The sequence below is a fragment of the Schistocerca serialis genome, chromosome 2 (assembly GCF_023864345.2).
Source record: "Schistocerca serialis cubense isolate TAMUIC-IGC-003099 chromosome 2, iqSchSeri2.2, whole genome shotgun sequence".
In the NCBI taxonomy this organism is placed as follows: domain Eukaryota; kingdom Metazoa; phylum Arthropoda; class Insecta; order Orthoptera; family Acrididae; genus Schistocerca; species Schistocerca serialis.
Genome location: NC_064639.1, coordinates 329,860,952 through 329,885,292, shown reverse-complemented (window position 1 = coordinate 329,885,292; position 24,341 = coordinate 329,860,952). Strand labels below are relative to the sequence as shown.

At 42.1% G+C, this 24,341-nt stretch overlaps 1 protein-coding gene across 1 annotated transcript in view; it reads right to left on the bottom strand.

Annotated features, from left to right (window-relative positions):
* The window catches only part of LOC126457140 (potassium voltage-gated channel protein Shaw-like), a 363,860-nt gene extending 344,416 nt beyond the window's left edge, over positions 1-19,444 (bottom strand). Inside the window, exon 1 of the mRNA XM_050093208.1 lies at positions 19,370-19,444. The gene's annotated coding sequence lies outside the window, so the exon portion shown is untranslated. The remainder of the gene's footprint in view (positions 1-19,369) is intronic.
* Between the last annotated feature and the right edge of the window lie 4,897 nt (positions 19,445-24,341).

Below are 24,341 nucleotides of genomic sequence, written 5' to 3'. Positions count from 1 at the left end.
AAGACATGTTGCACAAGAATCACTATCTGTCAAACCCATACCTCCCCTAGGATCTCATCCGCATTTGCCTAATCAAATTGCCTAAACATTTACGACACATTATTTTGGCAGGACGTTTGAAAGACGATATTGAAGCTTTTCAGGGACTCTTACAAGAATTGGAAATTGACACTGACAATTGCGGGATGCGAAAACAGGAACACAACAATTACAGGTCACATCCGTCGCAATTCCGTGAAGAAAGAAATAATAACTGGACGCTACAAGGCTATTCTCACAACACAAATCGTGACCAAAACAGACACCACCCGTATGACAACCGTTGACAGAGTAGCAATAATTACAGGGAAAGATCACCTCTCTGCAGTAGTGACTATCACAGAGACAATCAGAGAAACAGACAATATGGGAACCAAAATAATTATTATCAAGGGAGACAGAATAGCTTTAGACGCAACGGTCCAGCGCGCAGTTACGATTCAGGGAGAAATTTTCCACCACGGGACCGACAAGAAAGACATTATGGAATCTACCGACATGACGACAGACGATATATTCGTAAAGACAGACCTGAATTGCACCAGAACTGGCGGGATTCAAACAGGGTAGGGCCCTCTCGACAAGGTGAAATTGTAGAAGTTAGGTCTCCTAATCAGAATGACGACACGTGCCAACAGAGAGACAGACAATGACTCGCACCTCAGGCAGCCACGTGGGCCAGCTGGTTCAGCGAAAAATAACAAAGACGCTAACCTTGAGAAAAATTTTAGCATTCCTTACCGACATATAGAACACGATAATTGATTTGTAGTTGAAACTCCGTGCACTAGAAAGGGTAAAAGATCACACCACATTTCACATGTAAAACCATATATTGAGAGATAATCTGTATTTTAATTGAGTCTTTGCTATAAAATTTTTCACTTCACGTTACTAGTTCTCTTTGTCACACTTAAAAACTGTTAGCATGCAACTATGTTCTAAAGTTAACTAACCAGTCAAGAACCTAGGGAACTTATTTAGACAAGTAATTACAATTGCATAGTTATAGTGAACAGAGGACACAGTGTGTGTGTACAATCTTGCTTGTTAGTTGCACGATTACATAACGTCTGTAAGGTTTACATACTTAGAACATATACCGGTACTGCTAATGAGATTTTAATGCAATATTTTGGTTTACTTGAAAATACATTCATGATTTAAAGTACTTTCTGAGAGATACCAGATGACACAATGGTTAGTTTATTTGACAGCTACACGATTATATCACGACGCTACTAATGTGTGACACTATTTACATTGTTGCTTTTGCAGTGTATCTGTTATATATCTGCAGAGTTTTTCTGAATTCTTCTGGAAAGGAAAACATGTTTTAGTAGTAACTTTTGTGGTATAGCTACAATGAGACAGCCTTTTCTGTAGCACAACAATACATTACAGTACAGTACTTACTTCATCACGGCAATAAGCGTAATAACTACGATATTTATAGACAAAGACGCACATTTAGCGCTAAAGGACACGTATTTGAGTGATTAATTTTGTACTTCAAACATTTATTTTAAAAGATTTTTGAATTACAAAGGTATTCCGTTCATTCCATTGCTGTAATCTGTAACACCTGAGGGTATAATTACATTAATCCTCAGGGGGGTACACACTTACTTTGTGTACCATGTGTTTGGCAAGCACAAGGAGCCCTAGCTAATATGGTATTTGCTTATACAACTTTACACATCGGTACCATATTTCTGTAACACAGAATTACACAGCTATCTGATCAGTTAAATGAGAGAGACAAACATTTTTTTACTACGTCAGTGACACATGTTTACGGAATACACAGTTGGATATCTTCATACTTATGAAATTGTATTTCGTCTGTACTTTGTGAACTGTTCATATTTTTTCGGAACCATTGTGATACTACGAAGGCTTTGAATGATGTATTTGGTACGGGATCATGATTTTTAAAGTACGTTTGAGGTAGATGACACTATTGAAATGAACAGAGAATTTTCTTTAAGTTTTGAATCATTGCAGAAAGCTACGACGTTTTTGGGATTTGACTGATGTGTTATGATGTTATTATTACGACGACGATGTGTATTATGCTGTTGAGGTATGTTTATGATCAATAAGCTGATGCTATATGAGGAATTCGATTATGCTACGTATTTGTTATGATGAAATACTGAAGAAGTGTCGATGAATATGTATATGTGTAATAAGGTAAGTAATAATGAGTAGTGGTTAGGGACTCTGATTTGTCGAAACGGATGTTGGAAACCGAGAATCGTACTTTAAGAGTTATGAAATGTATGTAAATGTGTGAATGTATCAAAATGTCGACAAAAATTTTTTGGACACGATTACATTTATAGGATTTCGTTTCTACACATTTGTAACGCAGATTCTCGACCTGTGAAATTTTTTATATGAAACTGTCACTGCTGTCATAAATATTTCTGTAAGAAATTTAAGTGACCTTCAAGTAATGCGTCGTGGGCGCCCAGCTGTGCCACCTGCCTGGAGAAAAAGCCATTAGGTGGAAAAAAAGAGACCATTATCCTCGCTATTGACATTTCTTTGTAGAAAGCATCGTAAATACGATACGCTCGAACTTGAAAACATATGATTACACTGTGGAGCTCTTAATTTATGATACTTACTAAAATGCCTAATGAAATGATGAGAAATGTTGTGTACATAGTTCCGCGTAGTCAGCGCATACACAACTTTCCCACTAGAGCGCGCCCCGCTAAGCACAACAGCGCAGGCGCAGCGCTCGTCCGCCTCCGCACTATGAGATGGCCAAATTCTGCTACCGCCGATCCGCGTATTAATATATAACGCAGCCAATGAGATTGCTGCTAACGTAGAACCTTTTCTCCTCGTGGATCACACTCACGCAGTGATAGCTGAATGCGAGAGGTATTATAACGAGTGTAAAGACCTCCGATTAGCCAGTCTGCATTAATCTGCATTAGTCTGCACCAGTCTATAGTCGAGTTTCAGTCTGCGCCTAATAAGATTACCATATTCCTGTACATAGCCATGAAGATAAATGAATAGACACTTTGTCAAGTGTCAGAGATATGTGAGAATAAGATTAACGTACTAAGACCAAAGGAACTTCAGATTGTTAATTGTATAACATCCAGAACCAAGTTAAGTTATTTTTATGCTTGTTATTATTTTAATAAATGTGTGTGAAAATTAATCAAGTTCTGTTTAAAGTTGGTCACCGTCAATCTGCTACTCTAAGGGTGCAAGTGGCATTTCTATCGTTTGACCTAACGGCAGAAGATAAACACGCCACAATAAGACCACGAGACACATTGCTGACACTCGCCTACTTCGTTAGAGCGACAAGTCAAATAATCTGATGGTGTGTGTACCGAAGGTCTTACAGTACGCACACCACAAGAAACATTTTACATCTATTGTCTTCCTAGTTGAGAGATTGCTCAATTTGTTTAATATCTAGTTTCTAGCTGCACTGCAGCATTGGTTAAAATAAAATTTAATAGATGTACTAATATAGATATTTTATGCCTACAGATCGAGTAAATAATAATTTTATGATCTACTTCCAAAAAAACGAGGGAGCACAAAAAGACATTTCCCTTCACAGGAATTGCATACATAATTTTGTCAATGACTGGGTAACTTGTTTCATAGAGTAATTTATTGTGATGCATCACTCTAGTGTTAAGTTCTGACGTAGATATTAGACATGGCCATCTTTACTGTAATATTTTTTCTGCTTGAGCATTTGCTGCTGCTGTTTGCCAGGCATAGTGCTACTCAATTTCACTTTGTATTACTTTGTTAAGCCAGTTTTACTACTGATTTATTTTTCTTATTTGCTGCACATTGCCTTATATTAGTTGTAATATTGGTAATTTATATTTGTTGCTGCTTGCTTTGCCAATTTGCATTTTTTTCATTGCTGTTTTCGTTAATTGTTTTGTGCTGCTGCATTGCCTCGTCCGTTTGTTTAGCATCTGAGCTCAGTAGATTTAAGTTGGCTTAAGAGGGAGTAGGCTATATAAGAGAATGAGTTGTGATGAATTGGAAGAAATGCATTGACAAGGTATAAAAAAAGGTGAAAAAGAGGAAACATCTATGAAATGAAGTTTTGGGTTGGACTGCAGTACCAAATGTCACACTGAAAATAAACTGTGTCCTGTCCTTTTGTGTTATTCTACTATGTGTCTGTGTACCTTGTGTATTTGTGTTCTTCCTCTCTTTATGTGTTTATCTGATAAGACTTATGTTGTAGAATTTTTCTGATACTCAGCTACATTCACTATGATGAGGAATACTGTTATCCTCAAATATAATCTGCATTAATAATATGTCATTTTCTTTGTAAAGATATTTACACATTATTGTGTGTCAGTTTAGTGATGATCAGAATAAGCAAAGAGAGAAACGTCTGAGTACGTTCAGTTTTGCTCAGCTGTTTGAAAATCAAATAACTTAGAGGTTTACCAGCACAGTAATTCACTAATTTTTCTAAGGGGACATTTCACTATGAACATCAGTCTAGGTTTTTCTTTCCCTTTTGTGTAGTCATCCTACTTTAAGTCTCTCAAGATACATAGAGCAAGTAATTTGACATTATTTGCTATCTTTACTGATGAATCGACAAACTTGTTACAGCGTATTTGTACCAAGAACTAACGACCGGCTTTAAACTGTGTAATGGTCGCCATCTTTGTCATTAGCGTGCAGGGTCGTTCTAACGGAATATTCTAAGCATTCTACTTGCCCAATCACAGCTATGTTTTCCCATTACACATAGGCTCTTGCGACCTACCGCCCAGAAGGGCGGCGGTGGAAGGGTATGGGGCGGGAGGAGGGGGATATTTATATACTTCACCCTGTAATCAACGAACTGACCAGAAGAATCCAAAAAGTCTGTGGATCACCATTTGTGCCCTAGTAATAACTGTAGCTCGCTGCCGTACGTTGCCCAGCCATTACAGCAATATGTTCCTGAAGTTAGTTACACACTCCTGTAATTAATGTTTCAGAAATGTTGAATCCCTGCTGAGCTGCCGTCAAACGCGAGCAACAATATCAAGAAATTCCAACACGAAATGGTAGATGTTACTCCTTCTCATATGAGATAAACACACTCTTCTTAATGACAAACAAGATTCATAATCTGCGTATCATTTCCTTGCCAACTGAATGTAGATGGCGTTTTGTCCACCTACTTTGTGAAGATGCGTTCAAATGCTAATCCAAGAAAATGGTACTCTTGGTGCCCCTTAACTTGTGTAGCACGCTGCCTAATCGGTTATTAATTTGAATGACCAACACTGTATTTATAGGTGAAATCTCGTTAATAATTTTTGCAAACTGAGCTTCTTAATTCACGAGTTACAATTTAATGTTTAACGTTTAATCCGATCAAATCTTCTGTGTTTCAGCGCTAGTGAACCTAGAATTTAGCCACAGCAATAAGGCTATGTCAAAAGAAGCTTCATGTGGTCCAAATTCTAAAATCACTACGAACAATGACCAATGCTCAGAATTAAAATTAGAAATTTAATTTTATCCATATTTCGCAGCTTCATACGTGACTGTATTCAATGCATTCGAGGTTAGAGTTGAAAGACGTCTTCAGTCACCTTTTAGTGACAGGAATATGCACGTCACCTAATTCAAGAGAAAAAATAAAACATGGATTGACACGGATTACACCTGATAATGGACCCACAGGGTCCGAAATGCATCGTGTACTGAATAAAACACTAAAAGTTGTGGCTGAAGGCGTTTTTTCACATTAGAAATATTTCTACGTCAACATACACTCCTGGAAATGTAAAAAAGAACACATTGACACCGGTGTGTCAGACCCACCATACTTGCTCCGGACACTGCGAGAGGACTGTACAAGCAATGATCACACGCACGGCATAGCGGACACACCAGGAACCGCGGTGTTGGCCGTCGAATGGCGCTAGCTGCGCAGCATTTGTGCACCGCCGCCGTCAGTGTCAGCCAGTTTTCCGTGGCATACGGAGCTCCATCGCAGTCTTTAACACTGGTAGCATGCCGCGACAGCGTGGACGTGAACCGTATATGCAGTTGACGGACTTTGAGCGAGGGCGTATAGTGGGCATGCGGGAGGCCGGGTGGACGTACCGCCGAATTGCTCAACACGTGGGGCGTGAGGTCTCCACAGTGGTCGGCGGAAGGTGCACGTGCCCATCGACCTGGGACCGGACCGCAGCGACGCACGGATGCACGCCAAGACCGTAGGATCCTACGTAGTGCCGTAGGGGACCGCACCGCCACTTCCCAGCAAATTAGGGACACTGTTGCTCCTGGGGTATCGGCGAGGACCATTCGCAACCGTCTCCATGAAGCTGGGCTACGGTCCCGCACACCGTTAGGCCGTCTTCCGCTCACGCCCCAACATCGTGCAGCCCGCCTCCAGTGGTGTCGCGACAGGCGTGAATGGAGGGACGAATGGAGACGTGTCGTCTTCAGCGATGAGAGTCGCTTCTGCCTTGGTGCCAATGATGGTCGTATGCGTGTTTGGCGCCGTGCAGGTGAGCGCCACAATCAGGACTGCATACGACCGAGGCACACAGGGCCAACACCCGGCATCATGGTGTGGGGAGCGATCTCCTACACTGGCCGTACACCACTGGTGATCGTCGAGGGGACACTGAATAGTGCACGGTACATCCAAACCGTCATCGAACCCATCGTTCTACCATTCCTAGACCGGCAAGGGAACTTGCTGTTCCAACAGGACAATGCACGTCCGCATGTATCCCGTGCCACCCAACGTGCTCTAGAAGGTGTAAGTCAACTACCCTGGCCAGCAAGATCTCCGGATCTGTCCCCCATTGAGCATGTTTGGGACTGGATGAAGCGTCGTCTCACGCGGTCTGCACGTCCAGCACGAACGCTGGCCCAACTGAGGCGCCAGGTGGAAATGGCATGGCAAGCCGTTCCACAGGACTACATCCAGCATCTCTACGATCGTCTCCATGGGAGAATAGCAGCCTGCATTGCTGCGAAAGGTGGATATACACTGTACTAGTGCCGACTTTGTGCATGCTCTGTTGCCTGTGTCTATGTGCCTGTGGTTCTGTCAGTGTGATCATGTGATGTATCTGACCCCAGGAATGTGTCAATAAAGTTTCCCCTTCCTGGGACAATGAATTCACGGTGTTCTTATTTCAATTTCCAGGAGTGTATATGCTCTGGGTGACACAGTGGCAGAGAGTATCTCACACTATTGGTAGCCTTTCCTTTCCCAGATCTGATCCTAACTGAATGAGAGGTAAAATATTCTCTATGTATGAGCCCTGATACTAATTTGTCGGTTTATCTTTACGTGAGATGAACGATGGAAACAATTTGATGTCTGTTGAAAATGCTATTTCTCTAAAGGTCTTTAATAACGCTCCCCTCTAAACTCCGTGATGAACAGTTTAGTAACGCGCCTCGGAATATCTTCGATGCCTGTCTTCATTATGACCTTTTCGGAACTGCAGACTCTAGAGCAATGTTAAAAATAAAGTTACACAGTCATTTTTACACGTTTCTTTTATAGGTGCGCTACAAATTTTTATAAGTCTCCTACAAATCGTTATCGGCCGCTGCCTTTCCAAATAATTTCATTTGTTTGTTCTTCTTTTCATGTTGCTTGGCAACCTCATGCCTAAGTATTTAATCGGTGTGACTGTGTTAATTATCGTAGTATTAACACAAACAGAATAACACAGAACTACATCTCCTATCAATCCTCATTAAATTATATCTACCCTCATTGAAATCATGCTCTCATTCATCAAACCAAACAGAAATTCTACCCCAGTACCAACAACGACATTTTTCCGGAAGTAACACAGTCATCAGCAACCAGTCTTAGGCTGGTGCCTACGTTATCCTCAAAATAGTTTATTTGTAGAACTACCGCACTTCAGTGCTTCGAATATGGCCAAGGAATCTACAATACACCGAAACCAGAGATCTTGATCTATAATTTTGCACATCCGTGCATTTTATTAATCGACTGGAACTGTTCGCTGTGGGAGAGATTCACGATAAATGCGGGCTAAGGAAGAGGCCAACGCCTGAGCGTAGTCTCAGCTTAACCGAATTTGAATTCCACCAGGCGCTGGCGTCTTATTCGTTTTCAGCTAATTCAGCTGCTTTTCAGCACTAGGTGCGTTTATCTCTGAGTCTTCCATCTGAGAGTGATATGTCATTTTTAAGTGCAAGATTTAAAGCTTCGGCCTTCTTTCAGTTGTCTTGTATTTCCGCACAAGACTGGTTGGCGAATGAACGAATAGAAGCTTTTGATCGGTTCAGAGAGTTTTCGTATGATTTTAATTTTCTGAGATTCTAGGAAAGTTTTGTTCGGAAGCGTATTACGGTGGAAATTGTCCTATGCTTGGCACGTAACTCCCCTTATACAGCGTGTTTGTCTGTTACAAACTAAAGCGTCGGGCAGAGGGCAAAGAAACAAGCAAATAATTGTCATAAACGTAGGTCCGGAAACTAATGGCTTCCCGATACGACATAAACGTTTTATAAAAGAGTGCGTCAAAATTTAAACTGCAGATATGCACTTGCGAACAAACCGATACCAACAAGTGTTCCATTTGGGTACAGTTCATATGAAGGCAGGCTTCAGCAAAACATTAAAATTTATTGTGTTTGCACTGAGTACCACTGTATGAATCCAGTCGTAATTTCTCTTTGTTTCTTGAACGTAATATTTATTAAAATAGAATCAATACTGTTACATTCAATAACTGTAAAGTTTTTATGTTAGTTCATTAAAATAGTCAATATATCTGGTGTGAATTACTTGGGTCTAGATGACACCTGTGGTATTCAGTGAGACAAAAACTTTCTGGTAGTTGAGGGTTAAACGTCGTACCATGCACATCCTTCTACATCTACATATATACTCCGCTAAGCACCAAGCGGTGTGTGGCATAGGGTACTATTCGCGCCTAAGTCATCCCCCCCCCCCCCCCCCCCTCTGTTCCACTCGCGGATCGCACGAGGGAAAAATGACTGTCTGAACGCCTCAGTATGAGCTCTAATTTCCCTAATCTTTGAATGGTGATCATTGCGCGATTTGAATGCATAGTATTAACACAAACAGAAAATCACAGAACTGTATCTCCTACCAATCCTCATTAAATTACACCTGTTCTCATTGAAATCATGCTATCATTCGACAAACCAAATAGAAATTCTACCCCATTATCAACAACGAAACTTCTCCGGAAGTAACACAGTCATCAGCAATCAGTTTCAGGCTGGATCCTACGTTATCTCTACATCCTCGGCGAAGATCGGATTATAGAATTTAGTGAGCAGGCCCTTCCGTTTAGTGCGTCGTCTATCTGCAAGTGTGTCCTACTTCAAAGTTTCTATGAGATTTGTAACGCTCTCGCGATGGCTAAATGTACCAGTCACGAATCTTTGCGCTCTTCTTCTTTGGACCTTCTCAGTCTCTTCAGTCAGACCTTACAGGTAAGCGTCCCATACAGACAACAATACTCCGGACGAACTAACGTATTGTAGGCAGTTTCCTTTGTTGAAGGACTGCATAGCTTCAGGATTCTACCAATAAATCGCAATCTAGAGTTCGCCTTACCCGTTACTTGTGTAATCTGATCATTCCGTTTAAGATCATTTCCAATAGTCACACCCAGATACTTGACGGATGTTACCGCTTCCAAAGATTGGGTATTTATTACGTACTCGTACATTAATGGGGATTTTCGCTTTGTTGCTTTGTCCTTATCCAGCGAGTTATGTGCAATTTGTTTTAGTTCACAATGCTCTACGACCGTCATAGTTGAAACAAATTTATTGATGTAAGTAGGACAACGAGTGTATCGCTGCTATCCTAGCATAAAAGCTCACACAATAGGCCACACTTCTGCAACTCCAAAAAAATTTATCTTCCACCAAATTCTACATCTGCATCAAAATAGACAAACCGCAAGCCACCATAGGGTGCGTGGCGAAGGGTACCCTGTAGTACTACTAGTCATTTTCTAGCTTGTTCCACTCGCAAACAGATCGAGGAAGAAATGACTGTCTGTAAGCCCCTGTATGAGCAATAATTTCTCCTATCTTCGCTGTCGTTACGCGAAATGTTTGTTGACGTGAGTATCAGCTTCAAGTGCTGGTTCTCTAGTTTTTCTCAATAGTTCTCTTCGAAAAAACTTCGCTTTCCCTCTGGGAATTCCCATTTGAGTTCCCAAAACATCTCCGTGGTACTTACTTGTTCGACATACCTGTAACAAATCCAGCTGCCCGCCTTTGAACTGATTGAACTGCTTTGAAGTGTCCCTGCAATACGACCAGGTGCGGATACAAACAACCAGCATTCAAGGTCACGCTAGCATCCTAAATGCGGTATCCTTTACGGAGGAACCACACCTTCCTAAAATTCTCCCAATACCCTGAAGTCGACCATCCGTCTTCCCTACCATAATCCTCACATGGTCGTTCCATTTCATGTCGATTTGCAGCGTTACGCTGACGTATTTAAACGATATGACTGTGTCAAGCAGGGCACTGTAAGTGGTGTATCCTAACACTACAAATTGGTTTTTCCTACTCATCCTCATTAACTTACATTTTTCAACATTTAGAACTGGCTGTCGTTCATCACATCAACTTGAAATTTTGTCTGGGAAGTGTCTCTTATCTTCCTACAGCCACTTAACTTTGACACTTTCCAATACACCATCAGCAAACGGCCACAGTTTGCCGCCCACCACTCCCGTCGGACCATTTATATGTAATACAGAAAATAACTTCGGGCGTCTCACCTCTCCATAGGCAACTCCTAGTGATACCCTTGTCTCTGATAAATACTCACCGTCGAGGACAACGTACTGTGTTCTATTGCTTAAGAAGTCTCCGAGCACCTCACGTATCTGTGAATCTAATCCATATGTTCGTACCGCCGTTTACAGTGTGCGGTGGGACGCCGTTGAAACATCCCCTTCGAAAAATTTATGAATGATTGTGCTGGTAAACACCTTACGTTATTTGATTTTCAAACAGCTGAGCAAAACTGAACGTACTCAGACATTTTTCTCTTTACTTATTCTGATCATCACTAAACTGACACACAATATTTTTAGCGCAACGCAATCTGACTTTTAATAATCCCTACAAAAGAATGGCTCTGACTAACAATAGCCTATACCTTTCATGAATCACTTACCTTACAAAAATCTTCGTTACTCGAACTACTGCAATATAGCGAGCGCCAATACTGCCAGCCAAATAAAAGATTCTAACTACTGAGGTCAGTAACTACTGATAGGCATAGTTAGTGGCCAGCACACCACTCTCCTGGCCGTTGTCACCTTTCGTAACCGGAGCCGCTACTTGTGAACAAACTCCTCAGTTGGCCTCACGAGGGCTGAGTGCACCCCGCATGCCAAGTGCGTTCGGCAGACAGGGATGGTCACGCTACCAAGTGCTAGCCACACCAGACAGCATTTAACTTCAAATATCTGTTGGGACCTTCCGATACCACTGCGGCAATGCCGATGACACTTTATCCATAGTTCGCAGTACATCATGTAAGAAAGAGGGAAAGCAGTCCTTGGCGTCATTCGCAATTTTTGTCTGTCTGAAAATCGCACTTCAGAAAAATTAGTACTTCAATACAGTCGAAAACCACAATTCACGGTAAGTACAGTAAACACACGCAGTTATATTTCCAACCAGACTAACTTAGGCTCCTGTTCATCCCACTTGCGACACTGTTATTATCTACCTCCACACATACATACGTTGTTGTTGTATTGTGTTGTATGTAACTGGGGACCCAGAAGCGACGGAGAGGCTTCATTCCCGCCGTAGCCATCAGTGATTCACAACCCCACAACAGGCTACAGCAGTCCACTCACCCCACTGCCACCCCACACCGAGCCCAGGGTTATTGTGCCGTTCAGCCCCCACCTTCCTCGCCTGGGAACGGCTCATACCAGACGAGTGTAACCCCAAATGTATGCGTGTTAGAGTAATTATGGTGTACAGGTATGTGGAGACAGTGTTTCCGCAGCAATCGCCGACATAGTGTAACTGAGGCGGAATAAGGGCAACCAGCCGCATTCGCCGAGGCAGATGGAAAACCGCCTAAGAACCATCCACTGACTGGCCGGCACCCTGGACCTCGACACTAAACCTCCGGGGGAATTCGTGCCGGGGACCGGCACGCCTTCCCGTCCGGAAAGCAGTGTGGCAGGCTTCACGGCTAACCGGGCGGGCCATACATACGTTACTTTAGGTAGATATTTCTGATCTCACTTAACTGGTATGTCATTATTTTAAAAACCTTAAATTATACAATCAAATATTCAATTGAAACACGTCAAGATGACGATGCTCACACTGTCAAAAACGGTGCTAAAACATAATTAATGTTAACCAGGAACTATCGTAAATGCTACAACATGAACCTCACTCGTGGTGACTTATTGCACGGAATTTCTCCTCAATTTCAGTTTCACCATGCAATATGAATGTAACATACTTCTTTTACTAAATTAGATGGACTGCACTTGCAGTTAATTGGTAAGGAGATACGCTAGTTACTGGGCGCTTAATTTGCAAGTACAGCATCAATTTCAAACGTTTAGGATTTTTACTTGTTTATTTAGACAAGATAGTACTGTTCTACATTGTAGGTAACTTTAGGAAACGGTTTACCTCTTCATGAACGCCAGTTAGTGATTTCCTCTTTCCGAGGGAACTGCAGGCGCACCAATATCAACATTACCCTAAGAAGCCATTTTAATTACCACGAAGGAGGTTGATGCGAGATTTGGGACTGAATTGCTTCTGAAGCATTTCTAAAATTTATAAAAGTTCGTATCAATGTGTTAATTATGTGATCTCGTCCCAGGCATTCTTTCGCTATTGTTATTGGCGGTGGACGAAGTGTTCAGCCAAGCGAGAGAGCTATGCATGCATGCAGCAGCTCGGTTCGCTTGCTGAATTCTTGGCCACCCCAGCTGCAACCATTCTTCGCTACTCACAACTATACCTGTAGTTTCAGCAGAATGTGGCAGAGCTTTTCACTCCTCTTTCTTGTACGCATAATGGACTGCTTCACAAGTGTCACTACATATGACGTTCTTACCTTCTACTTTTGTTACCACTGATCGCCCACAACTCTCTTGATGTATTCTGAGGAAAATGAAACTATGAGCGCAGAAACAGTTACTACCAGTCTGAAAAACGTCCTCTCATCACCATTTCAAAACAGCGCATAACCGCTTCGCTTGCTGTCGTCACGGCTCATACTATCTCGATTATTAAACCACAAAATTACACAAGTGGGAATCATTTCACTTCGAGAACCTATCTTTTATATAGTACTGAACTGATTTTGGGTTATTTATTCACAAATTATGTTAAAATTGGGAACACTTTCATGATGTTCTGCAAAATATTATTTGCCTGGACAATAACCGGCCTCCAACTACTTTAGGCCATCGTCAGGTGACATACGAATGTTGTAACCAGAGATAAATTGATTCGCGACATTCATTTGTCCCCTGATAATGGTCCGATGGTCTAAGAAGCTGGAAGCCGATTACTGTCCGTACAAATAATATTTTGCAGGATATCAAGAAAATGTTTCCTGTGTTATGTTGTTGTCAGTTTCTGTCAAGTACTGACGGGAGATTCAGTTAACTTTATCTATATATGTTTTCACTGTAAAATAATTCTTCAAAAGACACAGTACCCCTATACCTTTGCCCTTACACACATTCCTAAACCTACCCTTCCGCACAAACCACGTGACCTCCGCTATATTCGCGACATCGGGATAGATGCCATATTGAAGAAGGAACTCAGGATCATAAACGCCAATCCTGTATTCACCCCCGACGACTCGGAACATATTTTTTTTTGTGTCTCAGAGAGGTGGCGGAAGGAGGAATATCGGTCAGGAAGGAAGAGGGCTTCCCCTGAGGATACCAGCCAGTGAGCAACAACCTGATGAAGGTGAAGGAAATCTCACGGCTAGCTTGCCAGCTGCCATGGTTTAATTCTACGCCAGTACAACATCAGGACAACCCATCAAGAGAGGCCTATTATCATCAACCAGAGAAGATTAGAGTTCGAATGGTAGCCTTTTGCTTAGCCTCCTGCATCTTGGACGAAGGATAGGTACGGCTATATGCGACCTGCATCCCGACACTACGCCCGAATACGATGGCTACAGAAACCATTTAAACGTTGCAACAAGACGACGACGCCACTCGTCTTATAACCAGAGAAGGTTTCACAGCGGAAATACGCCGAGAAAACCGGAAATAACATATTTTCAGTATGTGACAGCGCCGTCTTGTCTTTTCTGGATCAATGTTTCAGAAAGCGTTGCAAGTTCTGTTGTTTTCAATATTGGGCAGTTCTTCATATTAGCTTAAACTATTTGAGTAATGTATGCAGTCATGTGTCTCGAAAGTCGTTGTCCAGATAGCTGGCTTACCAGCAGATTTTGAAAGATTTGGAACAGCTGCATGTGATCTGTCCTGGTTGTCAGTTGGAAAGTTCTCATTTTAGCTCACGTTCACCTGCCCTGTTGAATGAATATGCAGTATGCAACCAAGCATACAGCAGACGACCTTCTCTACAGTATAAAACCGTAACCTAACTGGAGTAATGGTAAGTATATTATTTCATTAGCATACTGATAATCCCATTACCTTGATAGGGCCCAAACATAAAAATTTTATTTATGTGTTCTTGGCCTGTTACAGCTTGCTTATTATCAGCATCCTTCGTGTCTTTCCTTGCCAGTTTTCATGCCCTCAACTCCATTTCTATTACTGTTTCAACGTTTCTAAAAGTGGTAATTCCTCCTTGGAACCCTATTTTGAATTCACAATCTTAAACATGACGTATGCTGAATGTAATCTGGTTGCTGTCTTAAGCTATGGCATGTCATGTTTCTGGTTTTTACATCAATTGTATATATGAGAAGAGCCACTCGGCTTTAGACAATGTAGTTTATCACCATGTGATGTAGCAAGGCCCTTTCCTTCTGAAGAAGATAGTTTTACAAATGTCGAAACCTAGATCCAGGCCTAAAAAAACCTTTGGTTTTCAACTTGTTGGCTGTTTCTCTCAACCTCTTCTATTCTAAATTGTTTCGTTTTTCAGGTGTTATCAACATAGGAAATATGACTCCAGATAATCTTTGAGTCGGAGTGTATAATTTCTGAATATTGCTTGGTAGCAAGCATAAAATTAAAGTACCAGTCCGCTATATCAGAATATTGCAGATCTTTAGTTTTTGTTACAAATGTATAATAATTATGCAAAAGTAACAAGTAACCCTACTTCAAGTCTTCAGTGCATTATGATGAAAATGTACAAGACTTTATTTTTTGTAAGTATTCTTTTCTATGCTGTGAATAACTCGGCATAAAGAAAATATTCTTTATTCATTTGGAAAATGCATTGTAAAACACAGATTTTCCAGTCTTCCTTTCCTTCAAACCATTATGTGTTAAATATCTTTCAATATCTGGTCAGAATGAACGACATTCCACTGCTCAAGTATGGAAATCTATTAGTATATGTTTTCTTAGTGGTAAGATCCATGAACTCAGAAACTTATTGTATTCTCACTACTGTGTGACTAAAGATTTGTGAAGAGGAACATCCCAGCAGATGATAAAACTTAACTGTATAAAATTTCTGTGTAAGAAACGCTACATAGTTTTCGATTACAACATCTAATGCCTCTATTATTTATTAGGTTCTGCTGCAAGAGTTGACAATATGTTATGTTTTCTAAATTTAGCAAAGATTTCTGTTATTTTAGTTTTAATTTTTTATATTTTCAAACGTCTAATTTTTATTCTGTATTAATGTATAAAAAATGTCTGTGAAAGTGTAGACAAAATAACATGGCCCATATTTTAAAACTTGAGAAAGTAATGCCAGGGTCTCTCTTTTGAACAGCATTCGCGCAATAGAGGAGCTGCACTTCAACAGTTGAGATCTACAAACGCATGTCTCACAGTACTTGTAGGCAACAGTTAGTGAGTTTGCAAAAGATGGTACTAACAAGTTGTCGGTGCAACCAGTAATACGAAAAAGAAGTAATCATATAAACAAAGGGTCAATCTATGTAAAACTCTGACTACACAGCGCCAGAAAGAAATTTCGTAAAAGAAGACAAACAACTAGGTGTTCCAGACATCGTAGCTTACTACTTGTCCCCTGAAAAAATGGATCTGAGCACTATGGGACTTAACGTACGAGGTCATCAGTCCCCTAGAGCTTAGAACTACTTAAACCTAACTAACCTAAGGACATCACACACATTCATGCGACCGTAGCAGTTGCGCGGTTCCGGACTGAAGCGCCTAGAACCGCTCGGCTACACCGGCCGATTACTTGTCCCCTGACAACCTGTGTCGTAGATATTATGTAAATACAATTTTTTTATTTCTCATGTGTCCTCAAAGCAATGAAACCTAGGAAAATTCTGTAGCTACGTTCACTTCTCCCTCTTTATTCTCTTCAATGTGCAATTGAAGTAGCAAGCGTTTCTTGCAACGCCTTAAGCATACCTTTTTATTGAGGTTTTTTTCCTGGTTTGACTCTTGCAACATAAATTTAACGCAATTACATACAACCAAATAAGCATTATTATTAAGAACTTTCACTAGAGTTATTGTGTGTAAACTCTGCGGTGCTGTGCTATGTAATAAAACGACCACACTCGAAATATTCAGTTCAGCAGAAGACTGGCAGCTGAAGTAGCTATCCCTTTAGGAGAAAGCAGGGGTGGCTACGAATTTGTGTCCTGTCATGAGTGCCATAGCACTCAACCTGCGTGCATACATCCCCACTTCCACACCACGCAGACTGAGCAGAAAGAGGAGGAACCGGGCGAAACTGCGAATGCACTGTATTCAGATGGAAATGCAGTAGGATTGCATACAACTTGGTTTCATATTGCATACTTCTCAAAAACATGGACCACAAACGAAATTTTCAGTGTTATTTAGTTATTTCTGATATGCTGGAGACGCAATATAGTCATTATCTGGTGCAAACTGTTGGTATACGGACAGACGCCGACAGTTTCACAGACTGTCACACTCGGATTGCGACTGACGTATTTAATTTCGTAATCGAAAAGGTCTTTGGCACAAATATGTCGATCGAAATATTATAGCACTTTTGTAAGCTCATTACGGAGATGTGGAAACTGTACCTGAGGGAAACAACGTAGATGCCGTGGATAGTTGTAACATAAAAGGTTTTGTCTTCAAAATAGGAATTACACTACAGAAGAATCAGTTCCAACTGAAGATGCACAGGGGCCCTATCAGTCGAAACGGAAAACGGTCTCGAAAACAGATTTATGATTGTCAGAGTTAAAAAACCGTTTAAGAAACTGTCTTTGTAATTCTTTCAAGGTCACAATGAATTCGTCAAACCTCGCGTTTTCTTTAACGCCTGTGAGGTTAGGGAACTGGAATTCCTTGTTTTTCAGAATTTTTCCCATCTACAACGCGATTTGCTTTTCAAATGCACCTCCATTAGATCGCAAATAAGCCACTTCTCACCATGCGGTGCAGTCAAGTCCACTTAAAATGGGACGTCTTTGTCCATACTGGATGTTCTAATTTTCATTCCTACTTTGCTTGTCCCTTCACAAATTCAATAATAGCGTGTTTTAAATCGAAAAGCTCGTACCAGGCCTGCTCTTTGACTTAACAAACAAGCTTTACAGTAATATTTAAACTCACAATACTCTTAGTTCAGCCCATTGAAGTGAAGCCTGTTTGTCAATCGTTGTAATATTTTGCTTTTTCATTGCAACTAAATCTTTAAATCATTTTTGCTTGGTGTTATAATGTCCTTTCATAGCAAATTTGGAATACCTGTAGATTATGAGACTCCATAATAGATGCTGAGAATTCTGATCCCTCTCGTCTGTTATTCCCATTCATTTTCAAAGGCCTGTGACGACAGAGACCTAGACTAACTGTTTTTTGGGCAAACAGCCACTGAAGCTGTCAGCTTCCTTTATATCGCAAACAAATAGCGAACGGTAAGCATCGCTGAAAGAACGATTCTGTAGAACTGAAGGGAGCTGTGCGAAACGAAAAATGCCACCACGACAGGGCTAATCCTCGGTCCACACTGTATGTGGTTTGGTACATAGTGGGCGGCCCTGGAATAGAGCGGTGGTTTCGCACAACACGAGTGTTAGTTTGTGTGCCTGGGCCGGGTGTTTTTGGGTAGCTTCTGCCAGTAAAATTTATTCTATTGTAGTACTAAACGCTTGTTTTCCTGATTGCAGAAACAAATTACTGTACTGGTCATTATTTGACTGAGAAGACGGATAGAAATAAGAGAAACAGTAACATAATGGTAACATAGTTTTACCGAAACGGGTCATCCTCAGTACAGTGTTTTATTCCGATCTTGGCTACGAAGTTTTTCTTCTCGTAGGAAAGTAATTACAGATCACCCCTTCACACTCAGTATGACTAAACTAATAGAAACAGAGTTGCTGGTTGCTGACTGTTTTCCATGATAGAGTCAAGCTGTAAACTTTTTAATATTATCTCATGAAGTGGAGCAAACGACAGTGTTTCAGGTAATCAGTAGCTTCAACTAGGACACTAACCTCGTCGCGTTTCTTGGTTTTATTCACGATGTACTGACTACGTGCTGGTACTGAATTTCACTTTCTGCCTTATTTTAATCTTTTTAATCATCCATAAGATCAGAAACACAACACTGGACTGTATCAGTCTTCATTACACACACGTTATAAATCATTCGTACCCCAGAGGAAGACAATCTCAACCTGTCTGTCTAGCACTTTACCAAAAGAATAATGCGAAGATCATCAGGATTCAATACAAATACTTATCTAACCCTGTATTGATGCTAAGCTCAGAGGAATCAAAGGAGTTGGCGCGTGTGCAGATATTATAATGCTCCTGTCTGCAGATTGGTATCGGATAGCGTCTATGGGCTGTTTACATGAAACGAACATCCATCCGAACTAAACTGCGCGTCAGTAGATAGGAGCTGTTGTCGTGACTGTCACATGAGACTGAGTTTAAACCAGAGGAGGCTCTGCAAAGATTGTGTATATCGGCCACTTACTGTTCTGAAATACTGCAAACGAGGTTTTGCGATTCCCTGTGCCTTATGCTGTGCCAGTAAAGCCGCTAATCGATCTGGGACGGAGCCTAGCATTTAGCAGAGCAGAGCACAGATGGAATCGAGTTTGTACAGTTCTCTCTTTTATATGACTAGACAACGTGTGTAAGATACTCACGGGAGTCGTCACTGTGTAGTCGACCAATTGCTAGGCTGAATTTCCCTGCTTGTGACTACGACACTTCTCGCCACCTGCAACACAGAAAGAAAGCTACTGTTAGGAACACCGTCACTCGAAGACCCAAAGAGGTTTCAAGAAAGTGGCAGGCGTATGTGCAAGACAACCATTCGTCTAATGAAGTGACGGAAAGAATGAAAACTAAATAAACACAATAATGAGACAAATCTGTAAGTGTGTATTAACTGTAGGAAAGAAATGAACAGAAACGGCTACATGCGTTTCTACAAAAGTTTTATCGCAGCGTTCAAGACAGGTACTCGAATTCTAGAGGTGCTAAGTTCAGATCACAGTCAAATCAATCCAATCGTCCCCCCTATTAAATATACGAGGGTAGGAACTTAAATAGTGGCAAGTATTTATTCACAACCTATTCAAAAGAGTTACATGTTTGCACCTGTTATTGTCATTCAAAGTAGTTCAAATGGTTCGAATTGCTCTGAGCACTATGGGACTTAATATCTGAGGTCATCAGTCCACTAGAACTTAGAACTACTGAAACCTAACTAACCTAAGGACATCACACACATCCATGGTCGAGGCAGGATTCGAACCTGCGACCGTAGCGGTCACGCATTTCCGGACTGTAGCGCCTAGAACCGCTCGGCCACCCCGACCGGCACGTTGGCTGGAAAAAATCGCACTAAATCAGCGGTAGGAGTCATTGGAATGTTCCACCGTGCTACCAGCAGTCCCTCTAGGTCAATTTGTATGTGGAATTAAAAAAAAAAAGTTATAATGGTCGAGCAGCTTCTCACAAGCCACAGACATCTACGGTCAAAGCTAAGCGACACTGATGAATTGCGCTGTATACTGCGGAACTCAGGTGGAAGACTGCGTGTAGAAAGTTTACGTGCCGCCGTCATTTGCAGTGTCAACAGCGACCTAAGGAGGAGATGGTGTTACAGTATGACGGTGATATTCGTGGTCGCGGCTTGTTCAATTGTTTTGCGTTTCAGACAGCGCTGAATGTGAAAGGATAATATCACATTTTACAACAATGTGCACTGCGTACAGCAGATCACTTCTGAGACGACAATTGTTTCTATGAGTATGACAGTGCTCCCTGTCAGAAAGTAGCGTCTGTGAAGCAATGGTCTGCGGGCAGTACCATTACCAAAATGGACTGTCCTGTCCAGACTCCCAGCGTCATCTGAATGGAGCACCTTTGGTACGAGTTACACTACAGGCCATTAAAATTGCTACACCAAGAAGAAATGCAGATGATAAACTGGTATTCATTGGACAAATATATTATACTAGAACTGACATGTGATTACATTTTCACGCAGTTTGGGTGCATACATCCTGAGAAATCAGTACCCAGAACAACCACCTCTGACCGTAATAACGGCCTTGATACGCCTGGGCATTGAGTCAAAAAGAGTTTGGATGGCGTGTACAGGTACAGCTGTCCATGCAGCTTCAACACGATACCACAGTTCATCAAGAGTAGTGACAGAGGTATTGTGACGAGCCAGTTGCTCGGCCACCATTCACCAGACGTTTTCAGTTGGTGAGAGATCTGGAGAATGTGCTGTCCAGGGAAGCAATCGAACACTTTCTGTATCCAGAAAGGCCCGTACAGGACCTGCAACATGCGGTCATGCATTATCCTGCTGAAATGTAGGGTTTCGCAGGATCGAATGAAGGGCAGAGCCACGGGTCGTAACACATCTGAAATGTAGCGTCCACTGTTCAAAGTGCCGTCAGTGCGAACAAGAGGCGACAGAGACGTGTAACCAATGGCACCCCATACCATCAAGCCGGGTGATACGCCAGTATGGCGATGACGAATACACGCTTCCAATGTGCGTTCACCGCGATGTCGCCAAACACAGATGCCACCATCATGATGCTGTAAACAGAACCTGGATTCATCCGAAAAAATGACGTTTTCACATTCGTGCATCCAGGGTCGTCGTTGAGTACACCATCGCAGGCGCTCCTGTCTGTGATACAGCGTCAAGGGTAACCGCAGCCACGGTCTCCGAGCCGATAGTCCATGCTGTTGTAAACGTCGTAGAACTGTTGGCGCAGATGGTTGTTGTCTTGCAAACGTCCCCATCTGTTGACTCAGGCATCGAGAGGTGGCTGAACGATCTCTTTCAGCCATGCGGATAAGATGCCTGTCATCTCGACTGCTAGTGATACGAGTCCGTTGGGATCCAGCACGGCGTTCCGTATTACACTCCCGAACCCACCGATTCCATATTCTGCTAACAGTCATTGGATCTCGACCAACGCGAGCAGCAGTGTCGCGATACGTTTAACCGCAATCGTGATAGGCTACAATCCGACCTTTATCAAAGTCGGAAACGTGATGGTACGCATTTCTCCTCCATACACGAGGCATCACAACAACGTTTCACCAGGTAACACCCGTTAACTTCTGTTTGCGTATGAGAAATCGGTTGGAAACTTTCCTCATGTCATCACGTTGGAGGTGTCGCCACCGTCGCCACCCTTGTGTGAATGCTCTGAAAAGCTAATCATTTGCATATCACAGCAGCTTCTTCTTGTCGGTTAAATTTCGCGTCTGTAGCACGTCATCTTCGTGGTGTAGCAATTTTAATGGTCACTAGTGTAGAACGTCGATTTATGTCCAGACCTCAACGCCGAACATCATTGCCTTCTCCGGTTTCGGGTCTTGAAAAATCACCTCCGTTCCGCCACAGACATTCAGTCGCCTCATTGGCCGTGTCCTCAACAGAATTCAAACTATCGTATAGGTGAATGGCTGACACATGCCATACTAATGTCCACTAACATGTGCCCAGATATTTTTTACCAGATAGTGAACATAATTCACAGGTCATTGAACACTGAACTGCAAAGACTACTTTATAGCAATATTAGCTACCGTGTGTTTTATTATATGCATGTATGAAGAGAGAGGAAAGTGACCGTCTGTTTAGTTTCTACATCCTGGAGGCTCTTAAAATACGTCCCACTATAATTTCTGAGAACTCTCGAAACAAATCTACAAATAACCTTCCATTCTTCTTATCTATTAACAATGCTTTATTCCAAGTCGCTTCACGGTATCAATCCAAGTATCTAGGCGAGGTCACATGCTTCAAATGTTATATGGATCTGGTAATGGGGCAATATTAGTTTCTGTCTCTGTATGTTGTGCATAAATTTGACTCTACCTTTAAAGAAAACTACACCTTAGCACACCTACTGTAAATATCATTTACGATCTGAAACTCCTCTCATACAGCGCTTAAAAATTCGTGTATTACCAGCCAACACTACCAAAATTCTGCTTACCGTAAACTGGTTAAACACTTATGAACATGGTAGGCAAAACGCATACTCCATTCACACTGATGTGACCACCTATCAATAGCATGGATAAACATCTTTTGCAGCGGGGACGTGCAAGAAGTGTCAATGAGGATGTTAAAGGTACCGACAGGGTTGTGAAGCCATGCCTACTACCGTGTTTTTCCCAGCTGCGGTAGGTTTCCACGGTGCAAACAGCCCCGTCGACGTGTTCCCACAGATTCTAAAATGGGCTTAAATCCGACGAGTTCGACGGCCAGTGGAATATGGTAAATTCATCCTGGTGCTCCATGAACCACTCATGTACACTGCGAGATACGTGACACGTTTCATTGTCGTACTGGTAGTTGCCATCGTGTCGAAGATAACACAAACTGCATGTAGGGGAGGACACGGTGCCCAAGGATAGTTTCATTCTTGCGTTGATCGGCTGTGCCTTATAGAAAGACGAGATTACCGAGGGAACCCATGGAACGGTAGATCGTAACATTCCCTCCTCGGGACAGGACTGTGACGGGAGGGTACACGACAACGGACATCTTCCCGACGGAGTATATAACGTCATTCATCTGAAAAGACATTTTTTCCCCACTCAGCAGACATTCAGTTGCGGTGTTGGTGTGTAAATTCCAGCATTCGTCGCCGATGAGCATCGGTCAGCAAGGGTGCAAGAACCAGGCACTTGTTGTGGAGATCACTACGCAGCAATGTTCGCTGAACGGTCGTTGAGGAGACACTGTTGGTATCCCCTTGGTTCATCTGGGCGATCACTTGCTGAATAGTTGAACGTCTATTTGCCCGCACACATCTCTGCAGCCGTCGTTCACCTGTGTCACCTAAGGCTTTTGGTATGCCAACTGTGTCATCGATGCCGGTTTTTGGTTGCGAGATTTTGCTATGCACGATGTGCTTTAATCACGAAGGCACGGGATCTGCTTACAGACTTTATACTTATATGGATAAGGTGTCTGTTCTCTCAGACATGTCCATTGAGCCACCGAGGGCACAGAGTACAGCGCGAATGCAGGGACTATCTCGCGCACGCCTCCCGCGAGACCCACATTCTCACCATGTATGTCCACACACTACATTCGTAGTGTCCCACCCCAAGACACTCATTACTCGTGGAAGACATTCTTACCAAGTCCCGTAAGAGTTCGGGGAATATGTTTGCATCCGCACAGAAGAAGAAGGTCATGGCTGGTGTTGCCAGAACTGTATACTTATATGGATATGATATATATCAACGCCCGTTAGCAGCTGAAGGTATTTATGTAATTCTAATTTCGTTTACAGACTTAACGGTTTCGGAAATACCTTCACTCTTGTTTCTAAAGCCATTGACAACGCCCTTTCGAACGTCTGATAAATCACCCCGTTTCCGAATTACAACAATGAACGCTCTATTTTTGGCGACTCCCTGACACGACTTTTATACTATCCACAGTTACTGCTACCATCTGCCTTCTGTGAGTGATTATTTCTCGTTGACGTCGAACATACTCGAGGTGAGGGACCGTGTGAATGTGGTCTGGTAAACACAAACTCCTTAAGATAGCGAACCCAAATCAGATAATTTTATTATTATTATTATTATTTTATAGTGTTCCGACCAGAGAGT